The sequence below is a fragment of the Bubalus kerabau genome, chromosome 2 (genome assembly GCF_029407905.1).
Source record: "Bubalus kerabau isolate K-KA32 ecotype Philippines breed swamp buffalo chromosome 2, PCC_UOA_SB_1v2, whole genome shotgun sequence".
In the NCBI taxonomy this organism is placed as follows: domain Eukaryota; kingdom Metazoa; phylum Chordata; class Mammalia; order Artiodactyla; family Bovidae; genus Bubalus; species Bubalus kerabau.
In genome coordinates this window covers 168,877,376-168,894,292 of record NC_073625.1, presented here as the reverse complement: position 1 = coordinate 168,894,292, position 16,917 = coordinate 168,877,376, and positions in this window count along the sequence as shown.

Sequence of the window (16,917 nt, the reverse complement as noted above, 5' to 3'; positions counted from 1 at the left end):
AAAATAATTTATATAACATAAGGGATCCAAAAACATTTTTGTTCAGACTTTTTCCACTCCATTTTTTTTCTAACTTCTCAGACAAGGGGTAGAGGACATTATTTCACAACTGAAATAAGAAAGCAGAATTTCCATCCTGACTCTCCTTAAGTGTAACAATGCATAAGAAACAAATTTTTTGGCTGGTATTTTCCGAGACAGATTACAAATTCATTAATATCTCTTCAGGTTTTTGGATTCTATAGCCTGCCTATAAACTGATATTTTTCTCTTCACTATCCCAGGATGATCGCCTAGGGGATTCTTAGTTTCACAGGAAGTGACTCTCTGGGGACAAAGCTGGGAGGGGTTGGCTGACAGGAATGCTGCTTTAAATTCTTAGTACACCAAATAACTAACCTCCTTGGGCAGTTACACCCTTCATTCAAAGAATTGTGGTGGCCACATGTCAAGATGAGAGAACATGCAGGATCTATAGCTTTAGTGTTGTTGCGAAGACCTTCCCCAGACGAGTTCTGTTCTCTCTGCCTTTTAATCATGAGGCAAGTCTCTCTGTGTGCTTTACCTAATGAAACTCTTGGACAAAATGCCCACAAGTGCCTTTAGACTGGTACCTGGACCTTCTTGTGATCTCCAAGGGAGTTTTTATGTCCTCATAAAATATGTAATTACTTAACCATTCTCTAAACTTTTGTCCCTCCAACATCTGCTAAATTTCCTCTCAAAACAGCTACTTTTGTTGGGTTTGCAGCCATTACTTTGACTAAATTTAGGCATCTGGGAGCTTTCATTTTTATAGAGCTTCAGAAACTGAGAGGGACCATGCAAGGCCTTCCCAGTTGCAAAAGCCTTCCTTTGTCTCCCATTTCTTGTTTGTAGGAAAAATGTTTCAGCTTCCTAGACCTTCCCAGAGTTCCAAAGGGCTATTTGCTATTCAGTTGCTAAGTCATGTCTGATACTTTGCAACCTCATGGACTGTAGCCTGCCAGGACTGTAGCTCTGTCCATGGGATTCTCTAGGCAAAAATACTGGAGTGGGTTGCCATTTCCTCCTTCAGGGGATCTTCCTGACCCAGGGATTGAACCCACATCTCCTTCATTGGCAGGTGGATTCTTCATCAGTGAGCCCCCATTGAAGCCCCTATATCTGTGAGTTTGTTTCTATTTTGCTTGTTTATTCTATTCATTTGTATTGTTTTTAAACTGTACATAAGTGATATCATACTGTATCATAGTATCATACAGTCTCTTCTCCACTCTGGTCTGCTCTAGACCCAGGGAAATGCTGTGGCATGGAGATGGTGGGAATGGAGCATTACCGGGTAGATAATAGGGTAATTCACAGGAAAGCTATCAATATTTCTTCCCAGTGGAAAGAGAGTCCTGACCACTGAGCATGGAGTACAGTGTATGAGCAGGGTTCTTGAGGAGGAGGGCAGGGACAGAGGGTAGAATAGATCTTCTATGAGTTCCCAAAGCTGGATTGGAAGGGAAAGAGGATTACAATGGTCAGACTCCCCCTGTCCTGGAATAGGTAACCTGACACTAAAGCCTAAATACCTTTCCATTGCTGGGAGAGAATAACTAGAAGACACACCCTCTCTGTGCCTCAGATTCCTCCCTAGAAATGGTCCACTTGCTGCCCAATGACTGCACTTGTGTTCTACCATGCCTTTACCACCCCTAAACTCTGCCAACCCCAGGTCTGTCCTCATTTGCTTCACTCATATGGCCCTTTCCCCAGTGTGAACTCTCTAATGACCAAATAGACCTGAGCTACTATTAAACGATTTCCCCCATTCACTGCACTCAAAAGACCTTTCTCCACTATGAGCTCTCTGATGATACAGAATGCCAGTATTCTCACCCGGGAAATCCCATGGACAGAGTAGCCTGGCAGGCAATAGTCCATGGATTGCAGAGTTGAACATGACTTAGCAACTAAACAAGATCCAAAAGGCAGATTCAAGCAGTTTCTAATTGGGGAAGTGAAGGAATGCAGAAATAAAGGAGAAGCACTCAAGAAACAATACTGCAGTGGTGGGGCAGGGTCCTGGTTCCTCCTCAAGGGGTATACATAAAAACATTTTGAGTTCTGCAGGAGCTGAGTTCCCCACGCTAGTGGAGAATGGAAACATCAGGCTGAACACAAGATTTCTGAAGCATCTTCCTGTTACCTTACCACCAACCAATCAGAAGGAAGTCACATGACCTGCAGCCTTCACCCCAAATTTTACCTATAAAAACTCTTCCCCAAAAACCATTGGGAAGTTCAAAGGTTTTGAACGTGAACCATCCATTCTCCTTGCTTGGCCCTGCAATAAACTTTTCCTTGCTCTAAACTCAATTTCTTTGCACTCACTGTGTATCAGGCATGTGAACTTGTCTCAGACAACACTTGTAACTATTCCCTGCTGACCATCTTTTCCATTGCTTTGACTGCCATTGGAAGCAGATAGGTTAGGGGTTCCCCAGAGAAAGAGAACCAGGAATGAAAAGCCATTTTTGGCCTAAATAGTTTTGTGATCTAGGCCAAACTACAATGTTTGCCTTTGAACAGGTCTCAGTAATGATTTTAAGGGAACAAAGGAATACAGGAAGAGAGAAAGGCAGTCAAACAACAGTGAAGTAACAAGGCAGATAATTTAAATCCCTTGTTCCATCTCAAGGGATATAAAGATATATGTTTGAATTCTGTATGAACTAAAGATTCCACTGAGGTGGAGGATGGAATCATGATGTTGACCCTCCAGACGTCAGTCAACCAAAGCTTGGACTCTGTCAACTCTTGCCCTAATTCTATGCTGAAATCTCCTCTGCTCAAGCACCTTCATGAATATGCACGTATCCTTAGCTTAAAATTTCCCAAATTTTGCTATCTGGGGAGACACTACTTTGTGAAAAGTTCTCTTTACTTGTTGCAAGTAATAAATCCTTTCTTCTGCACCTTGTCTCAGGTTGTGTCCTTTGGCTCAATGCCCACCAAGAAGTGAACCCTGAAGGATTTAATGAGGAGTCTTATAGCAAAGGTTGGTGGGGGTTTGCTGATAAGATTAGGGTATATGCAGGGCCTCCACTCCTCTAATCTGGTCTCGTATAATCTTCTTGATGAGTCTCTGGTTCCTTTATGAGTCCTCAGGTGGTCTATTTTTGGTAATAATGCTGACATTATAAAGAGCTTGTGATTGTGGTTTTCATTCTATCTGCCCTCTGAGGGATAAGGATAAGAGGCTAATGGAAGCTTCCTGATGGGAGAGACTAACGGACTAGATCTTATTCTTATGGTCAGTGCCATGTTCAGTAAATCTTTAATCCAATTTTCTGTTGATGGGTGGGGCTGTGTTTCCTCACTGTTGTTTGAGCTGAGACCAAACTATGGTGGAGGTAAGGAAGAAAATGGTGACCTCCTTCAAAAGGTCCCAGGCATGCAGTGCCACACTCAGTGCTGCTGACCCTGGAGCAGGCACCGCAGACCCACACCTAAACCGGAGACTCCTGGACACTCACAGGCAAGTCTGGGTCAGTCTCTTGTGAAGTCACTGCTCCTTTCTCCTGAGTCCTGGTGCACACAAGGTTTTGTTTGTGCCCTCCAAGAGTTTGTTTCCCCAGTCCTGTGTAAGTACTGGTGGTTCTATGGTGGGATTAATGGTGACTTCCTCCAAGAAGGCTTATGCCACATCCAGGTCTGCTGCACCCAGAGACCCCACCCCTGTGGCCGGACACTGCTGACCCATACCTCTGCAGGAGACATTCAAACACTCAAAGGCAGGTCTGGCTCAGTCTCTGTGTGGTCTCCTGGTGTGCACAAGGTTCTGTTTGAGCCCTCTGAGTGTCTCTGGTGGGTATGAGACTTGATTTTAAATCCAATATTGCCCCATCATACAGTCTTGCTGGGGCTTTTCCTTTGCCCTTGGATATAGGGTATCTTTTAATGGTGGGATCCAACGTTCTCCTGTCTATGGTAGTTCAGCAGTAGGTTGTAATTTTGGAGTTCTCACAGGAGAAAATGAGTGCACATCCTTCTATTCCAGTTTCCCCCACAGTCAGTCTCTCCCATCAGGAAGCTTCCATAAGCCTCTTATCCTTCTCCATCAGAGGGCAGACAGAATGAAAACCACAATCACAGAAAATGAATCAAACTGATCACATAGACCATAGCATTGTCTAACTCAAAGAAACTCTGAGCCATGCCATGTAGGGCCACCTAAGATGGACAGGTCATGGTGGAGAGTTCTAACAAAAATAGTCCACTGGAGAAGAGAATGGCAAACCACTTCAGTACTCTTACCTTGAGAACCTCATGAACAGTATGAAAAGATAAAATATAGGACACTGAAAGGTGAAATTCCCAGGTTGGTGGGTGCCCAATATGCTACTGGAGATCAGTGGAGAAATAGCTCCAGAAAAAATGAAGAGACAAAGCCAAAGCAAAAACACCACCCAGTTGTGGATGTGACTGGTGAGGGAAGTAAAGTATGATGCTATAAAGAACAATATTGCATAGTGAGAGGGTAAAGGCAGGAAGGCCAGGGGTCTCCAAATGGAGGAAATAGGCTGCAAGTATCAGACATTTTTATCTCTCCTAGGCGGCAGGAGGAAACAAACTAGCGACATTTTTTTTCCCTTCTCTATACGAATTTAAAAGGAGGTTTCTCTTAAAATACTGTGTTGCCATAATGACACCTGGTTTCACCTAAAGTTAACTATTCTCAAACCTTGAGTTAACCAATGCATTTTTCTTATAAAAATGTTTGTCTTAAGCTATGTTAATGTACTATGCATTTACCCCAGACTCTGTCTTCAAGTCGGATCCGCCTAATGGCTCAGAACCTACTTGACAAACCATTATGTTATACTCAGATATTGTTCCCCTAATGTATGTAAATGAAACTATTTGTATGGTAATCTGCCATTCTACAAGATTCAAGTCAATCATTTTATGGCCCGGGATGAATCGTCTGGTGCCGAGATTATCCCAAAATACATCTTATGGATCAGGGGCCTGGTGCCATTCTGAGTTTTAGACATTCCTTTCTTTCATTAACAGACTGCCAGTGACTATATAACATCCAGCTGAAGACTAGCAGGGGGGTACTCTTTCTGCCCCCTTCTGATGCCTATTACAGAAGCTTTCTCTATCTCCTTTATACTTTAATAAAACTTTATTACACAAAAGCTCTGAGTGATCAAGCCTCGTCTCTGGCCCCGGATTTAATTCTTCTCCTCCAGAGGCCAAGAATCCTGGGGTCTTTTCGTGGTTCAGCAACCACCTTTCAATAGGAACCTGGAATGTTAGGTCCATAAATCAAGGTAAATTGGGAGTGGTCAAACAGGAGATGGCAAGAGTGAATATCGACATTTTAGGAATCAGAGAACTAAAATGGAGTGGAATGGGAAAAATTAATTCATATGACCATACTATTTACTACTGTGGGCAAGAATCCCTCAGAAGAAAGGGAGTAGCCATGATAGTCAACAAAAGAGTCCAAAATACAGTTCTTGGATGCAGTCTCAAAAACAACAGAATGATCTCTGTTCATTTCCAAGGCAAACCATTCAATATCACACTAATCCAAGTCTATGCCCCAAGCAGTAAAGCTGAAGCTGACGTTTAATGGTTCTATGAAGATCTATAAAACCTTCAAGAACTAACACACAAAAATAATGTCTTTTTCATCATAGGGGACTGGAATGAGAAAGTAGGAAGTCAAGAGATACCTGGAGTAACAGGCAAATTTGGCCTTGGGGTACAAAATGAAGCAGAGCAAAGGCTAAAGTTTTGCCAAGAGAACATACTGGTCATAGCAAACACCCTCTTCCAACAACTCAAGAGCAGACTCTACACATGGACATCACCAGATGGTCAATGCCTAAATCAAATTGATTATATTCTTTGCAGCCAAAGATGGAGAAGTTCTATGCAATCAGCAAAAACAAGGCCAGGAGCAGACTGTGGCTCAGATCATGAACTCCTTATTGCCAAATTCAGACTTAAATTGAAGAAAGTAGGAAACACCACTAGGCTATTCATGTATTACCTAAATCAAATCTCTTACAGTTATACAGTGGAAGTGACAAATAGAGTTAAGGGATTAGATCTGATAGACAGAGTCCATGAAGAACTATGGATGAGGTTCATGGCATTGTACAGGAGACAGGGATCAAAACCATCCCCAAGAAAAAGAAATTGAAAAAGGCAAAATGGTTGTATGAGGAGGCCTTACAAATAGCTGAGAAAAGAAGAGAAGCTAAAGGCAAAGAGAAAAGGAAACATATACCCATTTGAATGCAGAGTTCCAAAGAATAGCAAGGAGAGATAAGAAAGCCTTCCTCAACGATCAATGCAAAGAAATAGAGGAAAACAACAGAATGGAAGAGATTAGAGATCTGTTCGAAAATTAGAGATATCAAGGGAACACTTCATGCAAAGATGAGCACAATAAAGGACAGAAAGCAGAAGCAGAAGATATTAAGAAGAGGTGGCAAGAATACACAGAGCTATACAAAAACGACCTTCATGACCTGGATAACCACGATGGTGTGATCTCCTACCTAGAGCCAGACATCCTGAAATGTGAGGTCATGTGGGTCTTAGGAAGCATCACTATAAACAAAGCTAGTGGAGGTGATGGAATTCCAGTTGACCTATTTCAAATCCTAAAAGATGATTCTGTGAAAGTGCTGCAGTCAATGTGCCAGCAAATTTGGAAAGCTCAGCAGTGGCCACAGGACTGGAAAAGGAGTTTTCATTCCAATCCCAAAGAAAGGTAATGCCAAAGAACGTTCAAACTACTGCTCAATTGCCCTCATCTCACACGCTAGGAAAGTAATGCTCAAAATTCTCCAAGCCAGGCTTCAACAGTACCTGAACCATGAACTTCCAGATGGATTTAGAAAAGGCAAAGGATTCAGAGTTCAAATTGCCAACATCTGTTGCATCACTGAAAAATCAAGAGAGTGCCAGAAAATCAGTTACTTCTGTTTTATTTACTACTCCAAAGCATTTAACTGTGTGGATCACAACAAATTGTGGAAAATTCTTAAAGAGATGAGAGTTCCAGACCACTTTACCTGCCTCCTGAGAAACCTGCATGTAGGTCAAGAAGCAACAGTTAGAACTGGGCATGGAACAATAAACTGGTTCCAAATAGGGAAAGGAGTATGTCACGGCTGTATGTTGTCACCCTGCTTATTTAACTTATATGCAGAGTACATCATGCGAAATGCTGGGATGGATGAATTACAAGCTGGAATCAAGATTGCCAGGAAAAATATCAATAACCTCAAATATGCAGATGACACCACCCTTATGGCAGAGTGCGAAGAAGAACTAAAGAGCCTCTTGTTGAAAGTGAAAGAGAAGAGTGGAAAAGTTGGCTTAAAACCCAACATTTAGAAAAATAAGATCATGGTATCCAGTCCCATCACTTCCTGGCAAATAGATGGGGAAATAATGGAAACAATTAGAGACTATTTGGGGGGGGCTCCAAAATCACTGCAGATGGTGACTGCAGCCATGAAATTAAAAGACGCTTGCTCCTTGGAAGAAAAGCTATGACCAACCTCGACAGCATATTAAAAAGCAGATATATTACTTTACGGAGAAGGCAATGATGACCCGCTCCAGTACTCTTGCCTGGACAATCCCATGGATGGAGGAGCCTGGTAGGCTGTGGTCCATGGGGTCACTAAGAGTTGGACACGACTGAGAGTCTTTGCTTTCACTTTTTACTTTCATGCACTGGAGAAGGAAATCACACTCCACTCAAGTATTCTTGCCTGGAGAATCCCAGGCACCAGGGAGCCTCTTGGGCTGCCATCTGTGGGGTCGCACAGAATCGGACATGACTGACGCAACTTAGCAGCAGCAGCAGCGTATTACTTTACCAACAAAGGGCCGTCTAGTCCAAGTAATCATGTATGGATATGAAAGCTGGACTATAAAGAGGACGGAGCACTGAAAAATTGATGATTTTGAACTGTGGTTGTTGGAGAAGACTCTTGAGAGTCTCTTGGACTGCAAGGAGATTCAACTGCTCAATCCCAAAGGAAATCAGTACTAAATATTCATTGGAAGTACTGATGCTAAAGCTGAACCTCTTTGGCCACCTGATGCAAAGAACTGACTCATTTGAAAAGTCTCTGATGCTGGGAAAGATTGAAGGCAGAAGGAGAAGGGGATGACAGAGGATGAGATGGTTAAATGGCATCACCGACTCAATGGGCATGAGTTTGAGCAAGCTCTGGGAGTTGGTGATGAACAAGGAAGCCTGGCCTGCTGCAGTCCGTGTGGTCACAAAGAGTTGGGCACGACTGAGGGACTGAACTGTAGTGAACTTAAAGAGCTTAAGGACATTGTAATGTGTATTCCTTGTTGTGGAAACAGGACACTACCCTAAGGCTGCACTATTGTTTCTTGGCTGTCACTCCCTTGTCTTTGCATCCCTTTCCTTCCAGATTAACAACTGTTTGAACCTACCCTTTGGCTCTTAAGGAGAGTCATGGAGGTTAGAGACAAGAATCAGTAGACAGAGAGGCTTCCCTGTCCAGGAGCTCCACAGGGTCCTGCTGAGTCCAATATGAAGCATCAGAACTTTTACATTAACTCGATTTGTCCTCATGTACTGCAGTTATCTTGCCTGGGGAACCCCATGGACAGAGGAGCCTGGTAAGCTAAGTCCATGGGGTCACAAGATTCGGACCTGACTTAGCAAGGAAACCACCACCACCACAGAAAGATCAGTCATAGATCTTGGTAATAGACTCATGAAGAGGGATTTTCTCTCTCTCTCTTTCTCTTCTCCTGCCCTCACTCAATTTCTCTCCTCCCTTCATTTTGCTTCTTCCCCTTCTTCCCTTTTCTGCTTACTAATCTTCTTTCCTAAACTCCTTCCTTGAGAAACTTCTAAAGTTTTGTCTTTTTTTTTTTGGTCTTACAAACTCAAGCTCCCTACTCTTTCTTGAAAGATAATAAAGCTCATTTGAGAAAGAAATTTGCTCCTATTACCATTGAAGCCACTACCTTAAGTGAAATGGTCTCTTACTCCCAATCATCAGGAAAAAGTGGAAAGGGATTCCGTTTGGTTCTTCCCATTCCCAAATCTCACACCCACTAACATGCATGTGTGGAGGTTTTCAACTGACCCTGTGGTATACAGACTTGACCCAGTGCCTCTTTTATTGCTGCTCTCCTATGACACACACAGACATAGTGGAGACTAACAGTCCAGACTTTTCACAAACAAACATAGGTCCAGCTAAGAAAACAAAACACTTTTTTTTTATAATAATGGAATTTTCGTTAAACTCACAAAAAATATAATTCTTCAAAATATGAGGGATGAATTCTTTAAAATCCTATGAAACTAAATGAAGATGAGTAAAGAAAAAGAAGTACGTCCTGTCTTATTCATTGAGGAGCATAAGATTTTCTGGGAGGAACAGTATTTGTGTGTTCAAAGTTACATGTAACTTTGTAACTTTTAAGACTTTATGACTTCTATGATAACTAAAGCAAAAAGATTTTACTAAATAAAAGCATAAATATGTATTACACATCTCAAATTATTACTAATGAGACATCAGAGTTCATTTCTATTTACTATCCTTGTGGTCACTAGATGATAATTTGAGATTTTCTCTCACCCAAAACTTCAACAAGATTTGTTTTAATCTTTCTGTCTTGGTTGCAGAAAATACATATACTGAGAAGTGTTTCTATTTTCCAGGACCTAGGTCCCATCCAAATGTTAACAGCTATATGACATACAGTTTACGGTTATTGATTTCCTTTGTAATCTCTTCTTTGTCCTGAAAATGGATAATAATTTGTTTGAGATGGAAAATTCAGAAGTATCTTTATTTAATACACTCAGCTGTGCTAAAAAGGTAATTTTTCAACAGCTGTCCTCCACACATGGTTATAGAGTCTTGGCTCAGCCAAGAATGACTGTAGACCAAAAGTTTGTTTATAATCTCTTTTCCAAAGAATATCCGAAATTCAGTTTTTCTAATAATCTTGGGAGTACAGATCTGACTCTCTGACACTCCTTTATAGCTCCCCAAATTTATTTCAAGGCCCTCTACTCTTATTTTTTTGTCTCTTTTATTTATCTTTTTATTTCTAATTTCTCTCCTTTCCTAATTGTTCCCCAACAGAAATGAGTCATATTTTGGTGGAACCAAAATGCTCTCAGCCATGGAAAAGCAAATAGAAGTAAATCCTGGAATAAATGCTTCTGCTGAGTGAAGTTATATAACTGTCGATTCAGTCCCAAGCATTCCTGTGCAAGGGGGTAAGAATTTAGCAGAAAGTTGAGAGAGGAGCTTTAACATTAGATTTTATAAAGGGACCCAAGGGAAAAGAACTAATGGAAATAAACAGAGATTATTGTAGGCCATCTATTCTCTGCCCAATCACTTGGACTAAATTTATGCTCTCTATTAAAAATGCAAAGAACCAGAAGAGAGGTTGCTATTTCTAGAAGACTCTAGACAGAAATACTGCTGTTTCTGAACTGGGGTGATGCAGATTTGGAGAGAGGGTAATTCCTCCTTGACTGTACACAACTCAGCACATCTCCAGCCCTGCAAGGATGCAAGGACCAGCAGCATTAGGTGCATACCTGGACAATACCCTAGGTATGTACATTGATGTGTACATTGAGAACATTATGATGTTCTCAATGTGTGCTTTGCCAACAACCCCATTAGTTCTACACTTCTACTGCTTCTACAGAGGAGGCAGAACAGGAAGGAAAGAATTTCATGGATGTCATCTGGTACTGCAGATGATTAAGAGGTCTGTGAATTCCTACATAGCATTCCTGTGGGGCCACAGAAATATCTGGGGGAGGTATGTGGAATATGTTCTGCATACATTGGAAATAAGTTGGAAGTAAGACTAGAAGTTTTTTTTTTTATTAAGATTAATGTGATTTATTTCATGTTCATATACAAGTAAGGATTGGTGATAATTAGGTAACAATTAACTAACTAACAAAGAAGGCTCCAAGTTAGCAGAGGTAACATAGCATCTACTTAGGATGATTCTATGCAAAAATTAGTCAGAACCTTTAAAAACTTCTCATAAATGTATCTATCCCCAGTTCCAATTTAGGTAGCTTATTGCAATTAAAAAAAAAATTGACAAAGTCTTAGGAATTTAGCATTAAAAAAGGTAATCTGAAAAAATTGTTATATTTTGAGTAGTCACTAAAAGAGAAGGAAGTAAAGATGGAGACTTACTGTACAGACAGTTCTTTATTTGGAAAGATCTACTCAGGTGAAAAGAATTTCAGAAGGAAAATGAGCTCAAAAAAATATGTTATGTTATAAGAGCATTGCTTCAGATTGCCTATTTTGCAAACTAAAAAGAAAGCTTTAATTATTGATAACTTCATGATCAGAGACCTTGGCAAGGCATCTCTCAACAGAGTTAAACACAGAAAGGAATAAGGAACCAGATATTAGCATTTGAACATGTTTACATACCAGAAATAAATAACAGGAAATTTGCTATACACTGTTAAAAAGGGCATTACTGTGTTTGTAAATCTTTGCTGTTGTTGATAGGGTATAGCATTAAAGAGCCCATTTTTCTGGAACCAGACTTCTTGCATTCAGATTTTGTCTCCATCAGTTTCTAGTTGGGTATGCTTGATTTCCTTAGCTGTAAACTAGAGGTAGTAATAGCATCAACCCCACATTTGTCATGATGTTTAAATTAACTAATACATGTAGAAAGCATGGAAGATAGCCAGCACAAGTGTGTGTTAGTCATTCAGTCATGTCTGACTCTTTGCAACCCCATGGACTGTAGCCCACAAGGCTTCTCTGTCCATGGGATTCTCCAGGCAAGAATACTGGAGTGGATTACCATGCCCTCCTCCAGAGGATCTTCCTGACTCAGGAATTGAACCCTGGTCTCCTGCATTGCTGATTCTTTACCGTTTGAGTTACACAGAAGTCAGCCAGCACATAGCTCTGAATTTAAAAAAAAAAAAAAAACTTTAACAATACTAAAAATTATGATTTTTTCAAAGTAGATAAATATACTTTAGACTTTAAAAAGAGAGATTTTTGTTGCCAGCCCTAAAATATCCTTACTATAGTCTTTTCATATTATAATCTAGTAAGAAAGGAAGGACATAACAAGCCCCAAATAATCAGATTTGCTTGACTCAGAGACACTGAAAAGCCTGAGCCCTAAATATTTTTGGCCCAGTGAATAAAGTTTATAGCCAAGATATTTGCAGTAACTCATAAACATGTATTGTTGAGTCATATCAAGTCTTAAAGGACTTGTTCATCGGCTACTAGTTGGGAACAGTAGCCTATGGCAGCAAAAATCTTTGAAACCTTCACATGGCCATGGTTATGAGCCAGGACATGGGATATTAAGCAGAATCAGAAAAGCAGATGTTGGATCTAAATCAGGAGACAGTACAAGACCTCATGGAAAGATTGAATGTCTCATGATTCTGTGCCTCCTAGAACAATGTCCAACATGACTAATATGTCACTATATTAAATGCCTGCTCCAGGACCGTCAAAAAGGTGGTCTCAGACTTTCCCATGGACATTTCAATAAGCAAGAATGAGGTAAGGAAGAAAGATCCAGGAAGACTGGGACACTGGGGATTATGAAGAGTCTCTTTGGGGAAAAAATAAGATAGAAAAGAGTCTATAAACTTCCTCCTTCAGATTTAGATATCTTTTGACTTTCTCCTGTGCCCTGGAATATAGCTGGTGCCAAGCAAATGAACTTCTGCTCCAAAATTCTATATAGTTAGCTAGTTGGGTAGCAATCAATAGATAGAAAGGTAGATAAATAAATAGGCATAAAATTATATATTTATCACTTAATATTCATAGAGGTTATCAATTAAATCCTCAAACTCAATGAAAAGTAGCCCTACCTTACCAGGAAAAATGCACCTATGATCCACCTTCATTCTCAAAAAAATGCAGAAGTTTATTGAGTGATCATGACATAACAATCACAATGGTCAGAAACATGTATGCATTGCCAAAAGATTTGTGTGTATGCCACAAACCTATACTTACGTGTTTTTATTATCACCATTATATACATGAAGAAAAATGATTCTTAGGAAGAAAAGGGCAGTTCCCCCAAATCACACAAAGTTCACACATGTGGGTTTAGGATGTCAAACCCTAGTCAGACTGACTTCTTCATGAGTGCTTCAGTTTTACCTTGGCACTGCCTTCAAATCAAGCCCTGAATTTTTGTCTTGGGTGCCACCTAGAAGCTTTCATAAATCCTGATGTCCAGGCCATTTATGGCACCAATCCAGGAAGAAGCTCTGGGTTGGAACCCAGGCATTCACAAGTTTTTGAAGTTCCCCAGTGTCACCCCACTCCAGTACTCTTGCCTGGAAAATCCCATGGACAGAGGAGCCTAGTAGGCTGCAGTCCATGGGGTCACACAGAGTCAGACATGACTGAAGCGACTTAGCAGCAGCAGCAGCAGTGTGAGTCCCATGTGTAACCAAGGTTAAGAACAACACTCATGTATGTATTTCACTCACACAAAATTTCATAACTTTGAATTTTGTTCTTTACATAAAATTAAGAGGATCTCACATGGTCTCCTATTTTTATACATGAAAAAACATTTTTGTTGAAAATTTATGTCTAACCATTCTCAAGGCTCTGAAATGCTCCTAGAAAGATTTTAACCAAATGTTTCCTACAACCATTTTTCTCAGTTTATTACTTTTTATTTTATGGGTTATAGTATTTCAATACTAAGTAAATTTATGATTCTCATAGCATGCTGGTCAGGGATTAGGGATTTCGAGTTGGCATGTATAGGTTGGAATCCTGGCTCCATCTTTAACCTTGGATGAATTAACCTCTTTTTGCCTCAGTTTTATCATGTGTAAAATGGAATCAATAATATATCCAACTTATAGACCTGTGTCAGAATTAAGTCACATGGAAAGAAATCCCAGAACAATACCTGTCACAGAGTATAAAAAATTCAGGACATTTTAGTTATTATCATTATTTTTTGTATATAACCAAAGAATGTGTTTTCTCCTGTCATGTACACTGAAATAATCATCTAATTATATCTGATATCATAGTCACCAACTTTCCCCAAATTCAAAAAGTCACTTTTTTTTCCTTCAAAACTAAGCATGTCATGACCCTCTTTTCATTGCTAGAAAACTTGCTGCAAGCTTCCTGAAAACCTCATATATTTTGCTTGAATCAACTCTGACCAGAGATAATCCTTGTACACCTATTTTATTGCCTTCAGGCAGCACTATAGCAATCCTGCTTACCTTCTGAGTAGATACTGTAGTAATAATTAAGAAAAGTTCCAGGTCTGGTGTAGCACATGGAGTTTAAGTCTCTTTCTACCTGTGTCATTTTATCAGTCACCTCCCACCAGGATCAGAATTCAGGGGAGTGGCCTCAGCAAGACTCCTTCTAGCTTGCAGATAAAAAGACCTTGCTGGGAATACAACTGTAAGGCTTCCAGCTTTCTGTAGTACACACTCAATGCAACCTTGGTTCTCAGCTGATACAGTAACATCCATATCATAACCTTACAAGGGTTTTTGATTTAGTGGTAAACACTGTAACCTATTTTGGTGACTAGACTCTCCTTTTTTATTCTGCTTTTCTTTTTCTCTATAGATCTCAGTCTAAAGCCTATAGCATTTTATTTAATGAATGACACACTAGTTTCCATACATCTTAACTGTGTGCTACAGTATACTTTGCTTAAGCCATTTATTTTCTTCCTTTGTCTCTATCAAGAAATGCTATTCCATTTCACTGCTGAGAGGTACATCTTTTAAAGATGGCTAAGGATTTTAGAAAGAGAATGTAAATTGATTCTCACATACAGAAATGATTGGTTGGCCTCATTTTGAAACCTGAGAACTATAATCAAAATTCCTACAGAGAAAAAGATAGGAATATTCACCAAGGAGCTGATCGCGTTCTAGAGGTCAACTTTACACTTTTGAACAGAAGTGGATGGATGAACAAAGAAAGTAGTCATAATATTAATATTATACAGAAAGTCGCTCAGTAGTGTCTATTTGCAACCCCATAGACTATGCTAAGTCACTGCTGAGTCACTTCAGTCGTGTCCGACTCTGTGCAACCCCACAGACAGCAGCCCACCAGGCTCCCCCGTCCCTGGGATTCTCCAAGCAAGAATACTGGAGTTGGTTGCCATTTCCTTCTCCAATGCATCAAAGTGAAAAGTCAAAGTGAAGTCGCTCAGTCGTGTCCAACTCTTAGCGACCTCACGGACTGCAACCTACCAGGCTCCTCCATCCATGGGATTTTCCAGGCAAGAGTACTGGAGTGGGGTGCCATTGCCTTCTCCTATACAGTCCATGGAATTCTCCAGGCAAGAATACTGGAGTGGGTAGCCATTCCCTTCTCCAGGGGATCTTCCCAACCTAGGGATCGAACCCAGGTCTCCCGCATTACAGATGGATTCTTTACCAGCTGAGCCACAAGAGAAGCCCAAAGAAAGTCCAGGGTCTTTCTAAAAACAAACAATAGAGCATGATATTAGTAGGGGTCATTTAATAGTCAAATGTATTATACTGTATCTCAAAGTTCATATGGATCTAGTAACTGAAGATTACCTGATGAGGCAACCTCTTTCAAGAAGGTAAGGCCAACACGGAGGTGGAAGAGACAGGCTGATATCCTGTCAATTGGAACCCAGTTAGAGGTTTGTCAAAGCAAGAGAGGGGAAAAAGCTCCCCTTACTGAAAATTCAACCATTTGGCATTGGAAATGTGGCATGCTTCATAAAAACAGTACCAAGGAATACTTGTGAATATTTGTGAAACATATTAAGCATTAAATAGTGACTCTCAATGCATTAACATGTCCTGATAACTTTAAACACTTCATATAACTCCCCAAATTGCTCACATCACACATAATGAGTAGCTTGACTAGCTTACACATTTAGACAAGACTCTCTTTTGTTTATATATAAAATGTCATCTCCACTGATGTGTGTGCAGTGGCTGTTCTTAGAGTTTTACACTCTAGTGCCTTTTCTTTGGAAGGACATATTTGTATGATATAATCATAGAAAAGTCCTAAAAATCTTAATTTTCTAGTACTCACAGCCAAAATTCCTAACGGAAGGTATCAGACACTAACCACCTTATGCTAAACCATAATATATGGATGGTTATAACTGCATATGTAATAAGACCCAATACTTTTATATTTCAGGACGAGGATGGATATAACGGAGTTTTACACCAGGGCAGAGTTGAGCTGTTACTGCTAGGTCTACTATTTTACAATGCAAGAAACTTACTCTCATGTTAGAGCTGGAAAAAAAAAAAAAAAATCTCAGTAACTCAGTGGTCTTCAAACATTTTGAATGGTGTGAATTTCCACCTTAAAGGAACCACTCAGAACTCAAGTTTTCTAAATTCTACATAAGATAATATCAAACCAGAGCATCGTTGTGAAGTTAAAACAATATAAGTAGATATATTTTTAAAAAACATATGCAGGTATACAACAGTAACATTTCTTAATATAAATTGCTATCTGATATTTCCATAAATGTTTATTTTTTCTCTAGCTTCATTAAGGAAAACTTAGAGCCATAATTATCTGATTATTATAACCACTGCAATATTGTATAAAACTATTGTTTATGTAAAGTTTGTCTACCTTATAGATGTCAATATTCCAGTTTCTTTCTTACATGGTATGCTCAGAAATCAGACATAGGTGTTTTTCAGTCCTTCAATTCTTAGCATGAACCAAAATTTCAAAAAAATTTCCTGCTAAAAAAACATGGTTTCCACATGGAAATTTGATCTTAACGACTAGAACTTTATCATCTTTCAGTATCTTCTTTTGAAGGCCTTATTGCACCAAGTTT